Raw genomic sequence first — 16,664 nt, 5'->3', positions numbered from 1 at the left:
CTATACAGTAAGAGGAGGCATGAATTCCAAGAGGCAAGAACCAGTGGGAGGCCTCTAGCAGCTGCCTATCACAGTACTCTTAAAAATGTCTGTGTGCTTAGAACTCTTGACGGGGTAGAATTTTAGCTCTGTTTTCAACTTGCTTACGACACATTAGTTTCTTGAGATTTACTTTTTCTTAAGGCTATTTTAGATATCTATTTTACTGAAAAAGTATTTTATGTAGATTTTCAAATATACTATGACTCAGGTTTCAAGGTGAGCAAAGTAGACCCACCAATAGGCTACTCTGATAGGTAGCAAGAAAGAAAATAAAATACAAAAAAGGGGGTGATTAGGCAGTAAGAAGGGGGGACAGGAGTGTTTATTAATCCAACGGAATAAAAAATGATCCAGGACACTTGGCAAGGTCTAGATACCCCTGAGACCAGGGAACAAAATGACTCCGTGCTGAGAGGGTACAATGTCATTCTAGACAACTCCAGCTCCTCGCGGAGATTATTTCCAAAATCCAGTGAAAAGTTGACGTTGTGGACAGAATGATGTAGTTGGAGTTGTGGAGACTACACAAATTCAATGGCAGGGAGCCAAGCAGGTCATACTTTATCTAATTTTCACATTGCAGCACTTCATTTGCTCAATTTCCCAAAGCCAGTTCCCTAAACCAACCTAATAGTTTTAGAGGCTAATACTGCCTAATCCATAGGAAATATCAGTGAGATCTCATTTGCCCCCTCCCCCCCCCCACTCTCCTTCAGCAAGAAAAGGATTTCATTTATTTTCCATGCATGCATTTCTTATGCCACTTTATTTTCAGTGTTCTGGCTGCTGAGGTAAACTCTAGGATTAAAATGGTGCAGAATCCCTTCCCTAGGATTGCAAATTAACATTGATACTTAAAAAAGAATACTGTTTAGATGGTCAACTGAAGAGTGAATCACATTTTCATTGCCAGAAAAAAAAGGGTGTCCAAGTAGGGCTATAATGGTAGTTCCACAATTTCTCCATGATTCAACATTTATTTATTCCGTACCAATTATGTGTTAGATACTAGTCTACGTGCCTGGACTACAGAACTAATTTTTAAAATGGCAAATACATATCTTACAGATCTTATATTCTTATATGAGAGATAATTAATAAGACCAGTAAGTAAAGTAGGGTAGATGGTGATAATTGCTGAGGGAGGAAAAAAGCAAGAAAGGGGGTTTGGGTGTGTAGGAGGATGGCTGAAATCTTAGATGAGGGAACAAGGAGAGCCCTTACTGAGAAATTTGTATTTGAGTAACTACCTGAAGGACTTGATGAGAGTGAAAAGCCATGGAGACACCTAGGGAAAGAGGATTTCAGGTATATTATTGACACACAGGACAGTATCATTGATTTTTAACTCCCAGATTCTGGTACAGTTTTCACACAATGGTTCACCAATAAATATGTTTCCAATGAAGAATAACTCTCCACACAGAGGAGATAAATCTTTTAGAATATCGTTAATTTTTAATTATTTTGTTTATTTTAGCAAATAAATCGTGCCCTCCTCAGAATGAAAACTTCTGCTAGAAATTATTCATAGTAGAGAGGAAAAGATAGCCATTTGTAGACTAGGGAGATAAGCTGGGGAAAAAATATGATTTGGTGGCACACAGAAAAATATAATCCACAGGTTGCTTGAAAGATAAATACAAAAGCTTATCTTTATGTCCTGATGAACCGATCTCATTTCACATATCTCTGCTTTCTAGTCTTTTTATCAAGGCAAATAGGATTTTTTGCTAGATTGTTCAAATATATATATATATATATATATATATATATATATATATATATATATTTTTTTTTTTTTTTTTTTTTTTTTTTCCTTTAGAAACAGTTTTACCCAGGGACAAACTTTAGGCAATGTTGGTTTATTGCCGATCAAGGAAAGTTTAGTACATTCACCTTTTGCCCTTTTTCACTCTGGCTCTCGCCTCACTTCCCTATTCCTATCTAACATACTTTCTTCCCCAGTAGCCATCTATACTGGAACACATTCCTGAGCCTCTCAAGTAACCCCTGAAAGTATCATCAATAACACTTAAACAGCTATTTCCCAATGATTGTTGAAATATCACAAGGACTTCAGAATGTAAGCGCTGGGAGCAACTTTTCAAATCACGACAGAAACTGTTTATTCTACTTCTTTTACCAACTGAATGTTACCGGAACCATTATACTTGCATAAAGCTTTACAATTTTTCAAAAAATTGTGCATAATTTATGTTGTGATTTGATTTTTACTACTTGTAGGTTTTTAACATAAAACCTAAAGTCAGGATGTTGCACCAGAGAATGAGTTTGGGCGAGTTTCTCCCCTTCTGCATTATTGTAAAAGTGGGTCCCTCCTGGAATTGATTTATTTTGGGGGACTATCAAGGGAAAAACAATTTCTTTTTTCTGTTCAAATAATTTATAATTGTGTATACCATAAGTATACCTAAAGACACAAAATAGCCATATAGCTAGAAAATATAATGTGACCCTGAATTATATCCACTGCTATTGCTTAAGCATATATTTGAACTAGTTCAATGAACTACAAATTCATTTCTATGGGGAACTGAAGAATTTTCTGAAAATATGCCTCAGTGAAAATCCAAATCTTACACCCATTGACTGAATATGAGTTCTTTGGTTGTTGGAGAGGAAAAGCCATTATTATTTTTTAGTGAGAGAGAGCCATAAATTGAAATTGAGGAGGCCATTGCACTGAACATTCCATGGAGCACTGGGGCATCAATATCACCAGAGTAGAGTGAAGTCCTATACAGAGACCAAAGGTAAGGTAAAAGTTTAATAGAGCTAGAATTACCTTTGGGTATATCTTCAGAAGACATCATCACTCAATAAGATCAACACACCCAGTTTTTCTTTCAGCATGGGAACAGACTGCTGTTTTGATCACCAGATGAATTAAAGCCTATTATTCATGAAAAAAATAGATTTTTTAACTTTAGTATCACAGGAAAGAGGCCAAACAATGAAAGTCATGAGAAAATATACCCAATAAAGATCTGTTAATATCTCTTACTCATGCTTCCTTCAGCATATAAGTTCACTGGGTGAAATAATGGATAGGATCACCAGCAGTTAATTTTTTAACAAATTAAACCTGAATATTTTCAATGTTTCAGTTCTTTCATCTAACAAATGGTTCTCAACCAAGCATGATTCAGCCCCTCTGGGCACATTTGGCAATGTCTGGATAACTTTTGGTTATGTCATGGTTAAGAAAATCTGATAAAAAATGCTATAATATGGGGAGGGGTGGGTAATCCCCCTCCTTATCATGAATGGGGAGGGGTGGGTAATCCCCCTCCTTATCATGAATGGTGTCCCCTGGTTTGATGCTAGGCTAGATATCATGTATTTGCTCCCCATACCCACCTTCACCCTCTTGACTTTGCTCCCTGCCCACCTTTGTAAATCATCCCTTTATTTAACTCTCTTCAAATTATGCAATTTATGTATGTAATTTGTTTTCTTCCAGGACCCTAGTTGATATAAACCTTCTTAAATCCTGTGGAAAAGGTTTTGGTGCTTAGAGAGAGAGATGAGTAGTGTCCACTGGAGGCAGTGATAATAACTAAGGGAAGAAAAGGCAATACTCCAAATGAACCACTGGCAGTGTCCTTTGAATTAGAATACACAGTAATTCCAGTTGTATCCAGTGACCCAGTAGGTTCAGGAGTCTAAAGGCAACTGAGTTGCAGCCAAAATAGTGGTATCTGTGGACCAGTCCAAATAAGTCCAATGTATGATAGGAGTGGCATTGCATAGGAGAAAAATATAGTTGCACCCTTGAAAGGGTCAGCGTCCCTACACAGGAAACATAATCAGCAAAGTGGCAGCAGAGATGGAGTATTGTGTGATACGTTAGAGAAAGAGGGAAAGAGCACGTGTGCACACCAGTGGGGGAGGGGCAGAGAGTGAGGGAGAGAGAATCTCAAGCAGACTCCACACCCAGCGTGGGGCTCCATTCCACAACCTTGGGATCATGACCTGAGCCAAAATCAAGAGTGGGATGCTCAACCAACTGAGCTGCCCAGGCACCCCATAGATGAGTGAATTCTAAGGTGATGATCAACAAGTGAGCTCATGTATACAATCCAAAGATTGCATATTACCATTACCTTAATCGATTAGAATTTTTAGTATGGTGTTTAGAATTTCAGTTTCGAGAAACACCATTTTTACCTTCATTATACATTTCTGAATGTTGCACATTCATTAATCACCTGGTCAATAAATGTTTATTAAACATTTACTATAGGGGCATTTGGGTGGCTCAGTCAGTTAAGAGTCCAACTTTGGCTCAGGTCATGATCTCACAGTTCGTGGGTTCCAGCCCCACGTCAGGCTCTGTACTGACAGCTTAGAGCCTGGAGCCTGCTTCAGATTCTGTGTGTGTCTCTCTCTCTCTCTGCCCCTCCCTGGCTCATGCTCGCTCTCTCTCTCTCTCTCTCTCTCTCACTCTCTCTCTCTCAAAAATAAATAAACATTAAAAAAATTTTTAAAAACATTTACCATATATCAACATAAAGTCAAGGCTTTGGGATATAAAGATCTTTACCACTAAGAAGCTGATAATCTAATAAATGAGAAACACAAATATACAAATAATTGTTACATAATAATATAATATTCAAGTATATTCAAAGTATTATGGATGAACAGCTTAATGGGAGGAGAAACTAGTATTTGCTGAATGGATATTCTGGTGTAGAGAATAGTGCTAGAATAGTTATGGCACAATTTTTCTGAAATTAATGTGCCTACAGATTACCTAGAGATTGTGTTAAAATGCATATTCCAGGGGCGCCTGGATGGCACAGTTGGTTGAGCTTCCAACTTCGGCTCAGGTCATGATCTCACAGTTTGTGAGTTCAGCCCCACATTGGACTCTGTGCTGACAGCTCAGAGCCTGGATCCTGCTTCGGATTCTGTGTGTGTCTCTCTCTACCCCTCCCCTGCTCACGCTCTGTCTATCTCTCAAAAATAAATAAATATGTATTTTTTAATTTTAATGCATATTCTGATTCAATAGATATCAGGTGGATCCTGAGATGCTCTAGTTCTGACACGTTTCCAGGTGATGCCAATGCTGATAGTCCTTGGATAACACCTCGTGTAACAAGGATCTAAATCTTAGAACCATACCCTACTTTTTTACAGGAAGGCAGAGTAAGTCTCTGAGAGAGACTCTCAGAGAGATTAAATAATTTTCCAAAAATTACATAAACTAAAACTGGACTGAGTTGAATTTTTCATGTTCTAAAACACAAGTTTATTCATTATACAAAGTACACAATCTTGAGTAGATTTTGGAAGGAAGGAAGGTGGAGATTTCCAGGTGGCGAAGAAGGATATAGTGTTTTCTAGGCAGCATATAAAAAATAATAGTAGTGGGACACCTGGGTGGCTCAGTTGGTTAAGCGTCCAACTCTTGATTTCAGCTCAGGTCATAATCTCACTGTTCATGAGCTCGAGCCCCACATGTGGCTCTGACAGCTCAGAGCCTGCTTGGGATCCTCTCCCCCCTCCCCTCCATCCCTCCCCCACTCATGCTCGCTCTCTCTCTCTCTCTCTCTGTCTCAAAATAAGTAAACTTAAACAAAAATAATAATAGTAGATATTTTATAGTCTGATGTGGTTGTAGTGGTATCTGAAGAGTAGAAGTGGATACAGTCAGAAATTAAACTATAAAGCTTGATCATACAATTGGGAGGGATATTTAACAGTACCTAGTAATGTAAGTTTGTAATTGAAATCGGTAATTGAAAGTCATTGAATATTTTTTTTAATAAACTCGTGACTTTGTTTCTCTAGGAATCTCAATCTGGATGATTTGGGATGTGATGGGTATTAGTCACTGGAGGTCTTAAAAAATAACTTCATTATTCTGTTATAATAGAAGTAGAAATGCCCTGAAAATAAAGATAAAATAATTTGAAAAAATAATTCGAAATATTAAGTGTTCCACTGCCAAGGTGAAAGAACCAAGAGGAGGAACAGCATTTGACAGAAAGAATAACGGGAAAGTTGCAGGCCATCAAGCCTCTGTGCTAGCTTCTGCAGATGATGTATGTAAGTTAAATGTTAGGTGGAATTTGCTATGCAAATATCCATAATCAACTTGGAATCACCCTAACAGCATCACCCCAGAAGAGCATTATACTGGTTGTTTATTAGAACACACACATCTCTTGTTTGCTGAGTAGCAGCTGCATGATCTGATATTAATCCCTACTCGAAAAGCACGACAACTTCCTCTGAGGCCTTATCATTTCATTTAGACAGAAAGCTCATTGCATCAGCCAACTATGCAAATGGAAAGAATTTCTACAGAGAAGAGATAAAGGAGTCCAAGTTCTGGTGTGTTTGTTGGAAATTGCTGGAAAGCACCAGTTTTAGTCAGTTCTCTAAAATTGCAAAACCAGCAATACACTCTAAAACTGAGAGATAAGCATAGAGAATAGCTATATCAAAACTGAGTATCCCTACACTTTGGATATTTACCCCAAGGATGTGTTTTTCTTGTTCTATTATAATTCCATAAATAATTCTTTTGGAAACAGAATGAGAAAGCAAGCACAGCACAGCCTGTTTATTCCAAGATTGTGAGCAGATAGATTTTCCAATTTGAAATGCAAATGAGAACTTGTATAAAAGTAAAGGGACCACAAGGCAATGAAGCTGGTTAAAAAACCCAAATACTGAAATTTATATATTTTCCTCAGTGGAGCAGAACTCAAGCCCTCACTCAGCACCTACTTGCTTATATTGCTATATGTCATTCAAATACGTGTGGTGTTCTAGAGTCCCAAGCAAACTTAGGAGGCAGTGAAGCATAGTGGAAAGAGCAAAGTCTCCAGATTCATTTACTAGCTCATGAAAGCCTCACGAAGAGGAATCTAGCGTATGCTATATATCCTACACTGTATATCCTATCTATATATTCAATGTTACTAGTATAGACTGAATCATATTTATACAACACAGTGACTGTGCATTTGTCATGTCACCTCCATGAGCCTCCCTCCCTTATAAAATGATGAAAATATAACCTGACAGAGTTATGATGTTTACTAAATGAGATTTAAGAGCACGCAGCACAATACTTGGCATGTAGCACTTATCTATATGTTAGTTTCTTGACACCTTGTATATTAGAAGTAGGAAATTGGAAGGCTACAGTGAAAGGGCTGCTGGCATGGGGAACAAGGATAGTAATGAGCCAGTAACTGCAAAGAGAAAAACAGTGAGGAATAAGGTAGACAGGATTACTAAAGTATAGGATACATACATTTTAGGAAAAACCTGTAGCTAACATCACACTAAATATGAAAGACTGTTTGTTTTCCTCTAAGATCAGGAGCAAGACAAGGATGTCCACTCCCACTCCTTCTTTTCTACGTTTCATTGGAGGTTCTGGCCAGTACAGTAATGCAAGAGAGTGAAATAAGTATTGGAAAGGAAGAGGTAAAACTGACTTCATTAACAGACAATATGATAATTCTTGAAGAAAATCTGATGGAACAAAACCACTGAGTTTAGCACAGTTGTGAAATATCGGATCAACATACCGAAGTCAAATATGTGTGTGTGTGTGTGTGTGTGTGTGTGTGTGTGTGTGTATGCGATGAACAATTGGATTCAAATTCATAGAAAGTAGCATTCAAAAGAGTGTCAAAAATTATAACATTCTTAAGGATAAGTATAACAATGTGACAACTGTACATTGAAAAATTACAAAACATTTTTGAGAGAAATGAAAAGAGGCCTACAAAGTCAAAGTCAATTGTTAAGATGTAAGTTCTCCCAAATTGATCTATAAAGTTAGTACAATCCTAATCGAAATCCCAGCAGGCTTTTTTGGGGAAATTTAAAAGCTGATATAAAAATTCATATAGAAAAGCAAAGGACCTAAAAAGCCAAAACAAATAGAAAGAGTAGGGGGAAAAGACTAATAACTGCCTGATTTCAAGGCTTATTATAAAGCTGCAATAAACAAGATAATGTGCTTTTATTAGTGAGATAGAAAAATAGATCAGTCATACCAAATAGAGCCTAGAAATACATTCACACGTAGATAACTTTTTCAACAGAGACGCAAAGGCAATTGAGAGGAGAAAATATAGTTCTTTTTTCAATAAACTATGACACAATTGCACATTCCTATCCAAAAAAAACCCCACTTTGATCCATACCTCACACCATATATAAAAATTCACTCAAAGTGGTTCATGGATCTAAGTGTAAAGCTTATAAAAGCTTATAAAGCTTATAAAACCAAATGGGAAAATATTTGTGACTTGAGGGAGGCAAAGATTTTTTTTAGATATGACAAGAAAAGCACAATCCAATCCAAGAATATAAATGAGAAATTGGACTTCATCAAAATTAAAACTTCTGCTTGAAAGATACAAATAAAAGAATAAAAGACAAGCCCAAACTAGGAGAATATATTTGGAAATCTGATATCTATCTGATAAGGTAATAGTATATAGAATGTATAATAGACCCAAAAACTCATTAATAAAAAACAAACCACCTAATAAAAAAGTTGGCAAAAGATTTCAACAGACACCATCAAGGAAAATACACAGATGGCAAATAAGCCCATGAAAAGATGCTAAAATTAAAATGATTGGTCATGCCAAGTATTTGCAAGGATGTGGAGAAACGAGAACTGCCATACACTGCTGGTGGGAATGCAAAATGATACAAGTGTTTTTGAAAAACTGTTGGGTAGTTTGTTAAAAAGTTAAACATAGATCAACCATATGATCCAGCCATCCCACTTCTAGGTATTTTCCCAAGGGACATGAAAGCATATGCTCATAAAAGGCTTCTATACAATGTTCTGTTTGGAATAGCCCAAAACTGGAGACACTTTAAATTTTTGTCAAAATGTAAGTAAATTTACAAATAATGATAATATTCAAAGGGATACTATTCATCAATAAGAAAGAATAAACTACTGAGGTACACCAATGTGGCAAAAGACGCTGGACCAAAAGAATGCATATCAGGGGCGCCTGGGTGGCTCAGTGGGTTAAGTGTCTGACTTTGGCTCAGGTCATGATCTCACAGTTTGTGAGTTTGAGCCCCTCATCCAGCTCTGTGCTGACAGCTCACAGCTTGGAGCCTGCTTCAGATTCTGTGTCTCCCTCTCTCTCTGCCCCTCCCCTGCTTGCGCTCTCTCTCTCTCTCTCTCTCTCTCTCTTTCTCTCTCTCAAAATAATAAACATTAAAAAGGGGGGGAATACCATATGATTCTATTTGTATACAATTCTAGAAAATGCAAACTAGTCTATATTACTATAGATAGAAAGCAATCAAACCCATTGCCTATGCATGGGTTTGGAGGGTGGGGTGGGGTAGAAGTGAGGAATATAAGGGGGTACAAGGAAACTTTGGTATTGATGATACATTCATTTTCTTGATTGTGATAATAGTTTCATATGTATGTGAATTTGTCACAACTTATCAAATTTCACATTTTAAATACTTGTGGCTATTTCGTCAATTACTCTTAAGTATTCTAGCTCTTTAAAAGAATTCAGAATGGAGGATCAAGAATTACAGAAGGGAGAAAGGCAAGTTGCAATTTTAATGCTTATTTATTCTTGAGAGAAAGAGTGTGAGCGGGGGAGGGGCAGAGAAAGGGGAGACACAAAATCCGAAGCAGGCTCTAGGCTCTACGCTGTCAGCACAGAGCCAGACGCGGGGCTCGAACCCACAAGCCGCAAGATCATGACCCGAGCCGAAGTCGGACACTTAACCGACTGAGCCACCCAGGCACCCCCAAGTTGCAGTTTTAAACAGCTTATTCAGAAGAGCCCCACTGAGAAGGTGAGATTTGTGAAGGGCTTTAAAGGGGAAAGAAAGTTAGCGTGTACACTATAGGGGCCCAGCCAAGCAGAAGCCCCAGGGTGAGGGTGTGCCTGAAACCCAATAAGGAGGAGCTAGTGCAGTAGAGTAAATCAGAGAGGTCCCAAATCACGTGGAGTCTTTACAGGGCATTTTAAGGATTATGGCTTTTACTAGAGGTAAAATGGGTAGCTATTAGAGGTTTTTATGCAGAAGAGTGACATGGTCTACCTAAGTTTTAAAAGGATTTCTCTGGGTTAAGGATAACACTTAAGAGAACAAAAGTGAAAGAAGAGAGACCTCTTAGGAGGTTATTAAATTAACTAAGGCAGAAGGTGCTGGTAGCTTGAAACAGAATGGTAATATTGGAGGAGGTAAGAACTGGTTAGATTCTGGATGTTTTAAATGTAAAGCAAACTGTTTTTCCTGGTGGACTGGAAGTGGAATATGAGACCAAAAAAAAAAAAAATGTTTACTTGAATCAACTTTTAGTCCTATTCTCTCTTCTTTGGAAGCTTTCAATTTTGTTCATACTCCTTTCAATGTAATATCATGATCCAAACAATGACTAACCAGTTCAGCATAGAGGGACCCTCTTATATTGCTCATTCTCTGTGGATTTGGGCTAATTTGTTTAGTGTTGTATCTTCACTGGATTGACCTAAAATGAAATTGCAGACAAGAGACTATATCTGCTCATCTGTTTTCATCAAAAATAGCTTTCCAACTTTACTGTCACCTTTTGAATGGATTCCGTTTATTGATGTATCTTAAAACATATATCTAAATCATCAAAACTAAACATGTTGTATAACTTCCATAAATATTATAAATCAACAATTCTTTTAGGATCTTGCCCATTTAAAAAATGCATTCCAGTTTCTTAGGAAATTTAGCTTTATGGTATTTCAATTTAGATATGTGTTGGGCAAGAAAACATGTAGGAAAAAGAGATATAATTATTTATTAAATGGTCTATAACTCAATGTTTTCTTTATTGTCTTAATTATGAGGAGGTATGAATGATTTTCCTTTAACGTAGGTACCCTAGTGTGTTTATTCTTTCATCACTTCCTTTTAATCATTGTCCTCTAAGGTGAATTTTATTTATTGTTTTCTTTTAAGTATGCCTTTCTCCCTTTTTTTAGTGAATTTAAATTTACTTTTTAAAGCAGGTGGAGTGTAAATAATAAAACAGACCTCTTCAAAAGATAACAACCCCCCCAAAAAAAAACAGAAAAAACAAAAAAATTTCACTGAAACTACAGATACATTGAAGAGATTAAACGTCACATTATGCCTTTATTATTGCCAGTAAATTGCCAAAGATATTTAAGACCAGGTTATTTACTAAAGGTGACTACAATAGCTTGTATCTTCTGCTTGGGTAATTTTTAAAGATATATATACTGAAGCCTACTGTTATTTGTTACTACTTTTTGGCAGAATAAAACTATACTGGCTTTCATTTCTGTTCCATTATTAAATATAAAGGGAACAGTTTCACAGTGACATTTATTTTTGGAAAAGTCTTATTTGCAGAAAGATTGAGAAGATCACCTAGTTCTTTTAAAAACAATTATTAGCACGTAGTTAGCATTAAAGCAATGATTTCAAAAGTTGTCGTAGCTAGGAATCCTTTCATTATTCTCTTTCCCAGAGGCTAGACATTTCTTAACAACACTAGTCAACAGAACTTCTTTCTGATCAATATGAAAAAAAACAGTGTTGCTACACTGAGATGGTATTAAATGCAGGAAACTCAGAAAAATCTGACATTTTTGTCAGCCTGCCTTTTTATTCTGTTCAATGTCACATTTAGGTATTATAGTTGTTGATAGCAACGCACAGACACTTTCACCACACACACACACACACACACACACACACACACACACACACACACACTCCCTACTCTGCAGACCCTGAAGATACCCTGGCCAAATCCTCTCGGTTCATCAGATCTCAGTGCAGCTGAAGTAAAAAGTCTATGCACATTACCAGCACTCCACTTCAGGAGCACCTCACAGTGCCCATCTGCCAATCTGCCTTGGAGCTTTCTCCAGAGTCATCAAAAGCCAATTAATTCTTATGTAGTCATGGCCCAGAGTGTGGGACAGTTAGTTCCTCCAGGGGCAAGAAGCAACCAGTGAGGTACCAAAGTGAGTGGATACTTTCTCAGCCTTCCTATTTTTGTTTGGGATCATTTAGAGGCAAAGCCTATCTGATTTTTCAGTGGAACCCCAGAAGAGCTGAATCCCAGCAGCAATTCTGGTGAGAGTCAGCTCAATATCACATTTATTTGGCTTTTTTCTATTATCTCACACTCCCCACTCTCAGTTTCACTCCTGGGAATCACCTCCCAAATAAATTGCACCCAAACCATTTCAAGCTCTGATTTCAGGGCAACCCAAATCATGACAACTACCTTTGTATGTTATAAGGTATCGAGAATTCGATGAGGAAACATCTAATTAGATGACTCATATTTTTTAATACAAGCCATATGTTGCATCCTTATAAATATTTTATATCCATTAACCCACCTAGTAAATCTGGGAGATTATTTTTTCTTTTGCAGGTAGATTAAGGGAAATATCTAGTGCTTTATTGTTAATTAGGAAAGTTGACTTTCAAACCTAGATCTATCTGGTTCCAAACAGCTATTCTTTCTACCATATTGAGTCTTAAATTATATTTTCAGTAATGTACATTTCTTTCTCCCCAACAAATGTTAATAACAATTCTTATGAAAATGGATAGCCAAAGTTTGTCTGTAATAATCTTCAAAGATTGTCAGTGTCTGACAGCACCTCTCAGGTTACATTTCAAAGGAAGAAGTTCCTCCTTTGAGGGGAGCTTTCCTGGTGTTTTGGGTTTTTGCCCAGCTGTTTTTGCTTGTACTCTGGCTTAATTCCAACTAACAAAACTTCAGAAGCCTATATAATTTCCCTTAAAACTGACTTAAAACATCTATTGTTCTCTTCAAATCCTAGTGTGGCAGAATTTGAATCAGTTGAGCATCCTGAAATAGATTAAGGCATAAAGTCTTGGCATGTTGTACTATTAACATGCATGGTCTCCATCTTCATTAATGCAATGAGAATTTGCAAGTGGATTCAGTGCTTTGAGTCAGTGGTTTGATGAAATAGAATGAATCTGGTCTATCAGTTTGGATTAGGTTAAATGTAAGTGATTGAAAATCCCAAGTAGGAATAGCCTAAATAAGATAGAGGTTTATTCTTCTTCATGCAAAGACCTGTAGGTACTCCAAGAATTAGAGGGTGGTTCCCTATCATTCCCATGACTCACCACCATGAGTGCCCAACCATGTTCAAGGTGATTTTTACATCATGGATATGATCATTATTTAAGCTGTAGCCGTGATATTGTATATAATATCATATATGCAATACCTTTCATTGTATATATTATTATTATACATTATTCTCTTCTATATTATATATTATTATTTAAGCTGTAGCCATGATATTGTATATATTATATATACAATACCTTTCATTGTATATAACATGTAATTAGCATATTTTAACCAGTAGGAATAAAAGGAAGAAGTAGGAGATGCCCTTTCTCTTAAAGTTAGCTATAATGTAGTTGCACAGGACACTTGTTGACATCCCACACACCAGATCTTAGTAACCTAACCAGCCAGAAAATGTACTCTTTACATTGGGCATCCATGTGCCCAACTAAAACCAGAGGCTATATTACTAAGAAAAAAGAGAAAAATGGGTATTCAGAGGAAACTATTACCTGACACACATGGGTTTTAAAGTCAGACAAAACTGAGATCAATAACCAGCTCTGCCATTTATGACCTGAGTGATCTTGGTCAATATTTAACCTTTTGGAGTCATAATTTACTTCACCTTTAAAAATGGGGGTTGGGGGACTCCCGGTTGGCTCAGTCAGTTAAACATCTGACTCTTGATTTCAGCTCAGGTCATGATCTCACAGTCGTGAGATCAAGCCCTGTGTCAGGCTCTGTGCTGATGGCATGGAACGTGCTTGGGATTCTCTCTCTGTCTCTTTCTGCCCCTCCTGCCCTCCCAAATAAAAAATTAAACATTTAACCAAAAAATGGGAGTTCTGTGTTTCACCCCACAAGTTTCTATAAGGATTAAATAAGATAATGCATGCAAAATACCTTTCATTGTATATAACATGTAATTAGCCTTAAATAGAGAAAACAGAGAGATGTTAGGCATATACTCTTCATATCAATCTTTTTTTCTGTACATTGCTTTGGTGTTTTAATTTAACTATTTTTTGATGGGGTGGGTCGAGTAGGAGTTTAAATTTGTTTTTGTAGGGGCATCTGGGTGGCTCAGTCTGTTGAGCATCTGACTTTGACTCAGGTCATGATGTTGCAGTTCATGAGTTCGAGTCCCACATCGAGCTCTGTGCTGACAGCTCAGAGCCTGGAGCCTACTTCAGATTCTCCCTCTCTCTGCCCCTTCCCCACTCATGCTCTGTCTCTCTCTGTCTCTCAAAAAATGAATAAACATTAAAAAAATTTTTAATTTGTTTTTGTTAATAAGGTAGTTTCAGTGTTTGAGAGGAAAGGAAATTAGGAAGTAAAAGATTGTTATTATTGTGAATAATAAAAACCCAAGTTATGTATCATTTTCACCTAAAGCCCAATTCATTATTCATGTATTATTACACTAACAATAAATATAATGGACTTCAAAATTAAGAAATAATTTTATAGGGGCACCTGGATGGCTCAGTCTGTTAAGTGTCTGACTCTTGGTTTTGGCTCAAGTCATGATCTCACAATTCATGAGTTCAAGCCTTGCATCAGTGCAGAGCCTGCTTGAGATTCTGTCTCCCTGTCTCTCTGTCCTTCCTCTGCTCTCTCTCCCTCTCTCTCTCAAAATAAAAAATAAAACTTTAAAAAATAAAGGAATGATTTATTTATACTGTCTTCTTTATCTTTACCACACAAAAAGTGTTAGCATCACAGTAATCTTCAAATATTACAAATAAATCAACTTCGGTACAGGCAAATTTGCAATCTTGTTTGAGATCACACAGTGTAAATGGTCAATTGAACAAGGAGTATAGCAAGTGGAATTCACCTGAGGATGCCACTTAGTAGATGTAAAGGACTATTTCTACCTTCAAGATCATGGCTTGACTGGTCTACTTGCAGGTCATGAGCCTTTTCACCCAACCCTACTTTATTGACATTCAAGGTCCATTTGAGGACACAGGAGTTGAGGTATGAGAGTTTGTAAAGAGACAATGAGAGAACCAATTTCATTTTCAAGATAGACTTCCTTCTGACCAAAAAAAAAAGTGATGAATTTAAATTTTCACAATTGACAGGCTCATAGCGGCAAAATGATTTCACCATATGTCAAAACTTGTTAAGTCAACTTCTTCAGATCTAGGTTGAGGTTGGACTAAAAAGAGTGTCTTTGCTTTATTTGGGTATGAGAGTGTGAGAGAAATGATACAGTTACATAACCCTTTTTGTCTTATGTTTAATAAGACTTCGGATCATAAATATAAAATATTAGGTATAAATATACAGAGTAGAAAATCCTGTAAACTGTAATTTATTAAAAATATCATTTTGCTTTTCTCCTAATAATTTTGATGCTTATAATTTTCTTTAATTGGAAGATAGTACCTAATTTTCTTGTAATGAGGGATAAGAGTTGGCACAGCAGAAAGTCAAAGACAGAAAAATAATAAATAGCTTGTAAGATCCAAAATAAAACAATACACAGCATCAGAGAGATAGAATCTCCTAAATTTTATATAGCTCTGTATATAAAGAAATCATGGAAGACTAAAATCATAGTGATTTGCCCACAGTAGAAAGACCTTGGTCAAGAAGTTGGCTATTTTTATACAGGAGACTGTGATAACAGAAGAAACACAAGTCCGAGTTCATCTCCTTCAATTCCAGAGAGCAAACAGGAAGAAAGATGAAATCAGGAGTCCACATACTTATTACCTACCATCCCTTAAATCTTCTTTACTTCCCTGACATCAAAACAGTTATATCAACTATTGTTTTGAATTCTGTTTTTGAACTTTGTATGTGATTATAGACAAATTGTTATGAGCAACATAAAGTATTAGCAACATATAATTTAATTCAGTTTTTTAATGAACATATATTCAATTTACTGATAAAGATACTGCTGATGTACTTGGAATTTCCTACCATCTTACTATTTGTCCCATCTTTCCTCTGTTATCTCTTTCTCTCCTATTTTCTCTTATTTATCAAATTTTTAAATTAATACTACTATTAATTCTAGTAGCTTATGAGTTATACATTCCACCAATAGTATCTGCCCCAGAGAGCTAAACATAGATGCTTGACTAGATTCTATTATATATGAGCACTATTACCACTTCCTAGAGAGAGCAAGACATTTATAAGACATTTCCTCAATATCTTCCTCCTACCTCTTAAGCTATTGTTGTCATTAATTTTATTCTTCATTAATTTAAATTTCAAAAGAAATTATAATCATTGTCTTATAGTCAATAAGCATTTTGATTTACCAACACATTTACTCTTTCCATTAATCTTTATTCTTCCTTTCCTTTCTATCCTTCCATTGGGGATCATATTCTATTCCCATTAGAATTTTATTTTGTAAGAATTTGGGGAGCAGGGGTGCCAGGTCTACTGCTTAATGTTTGATTACCTAAAAATATTTTATTTTGTCTTTATTTTTAAGGTTATTTTTTTCTTGTTA

The sequence above is a fragment of the Panthera pardus genome, unplaced genomic scaffold (genome assembly GCF_024362965.1).
Source record: "Panthera pardus isolate Hobbes unplaced genomic scaffold, ASM2436296v1 HiC_scaffold_20, whole genome shotgun sequence".
NCBI lineage: Eukaryota > Metazoa > Chordata > Mammalia > Carnivora > Felidae > Panthera > Panthera pardus.
This window is presented reverse-complemented; position numbering follows the sequence as displayed.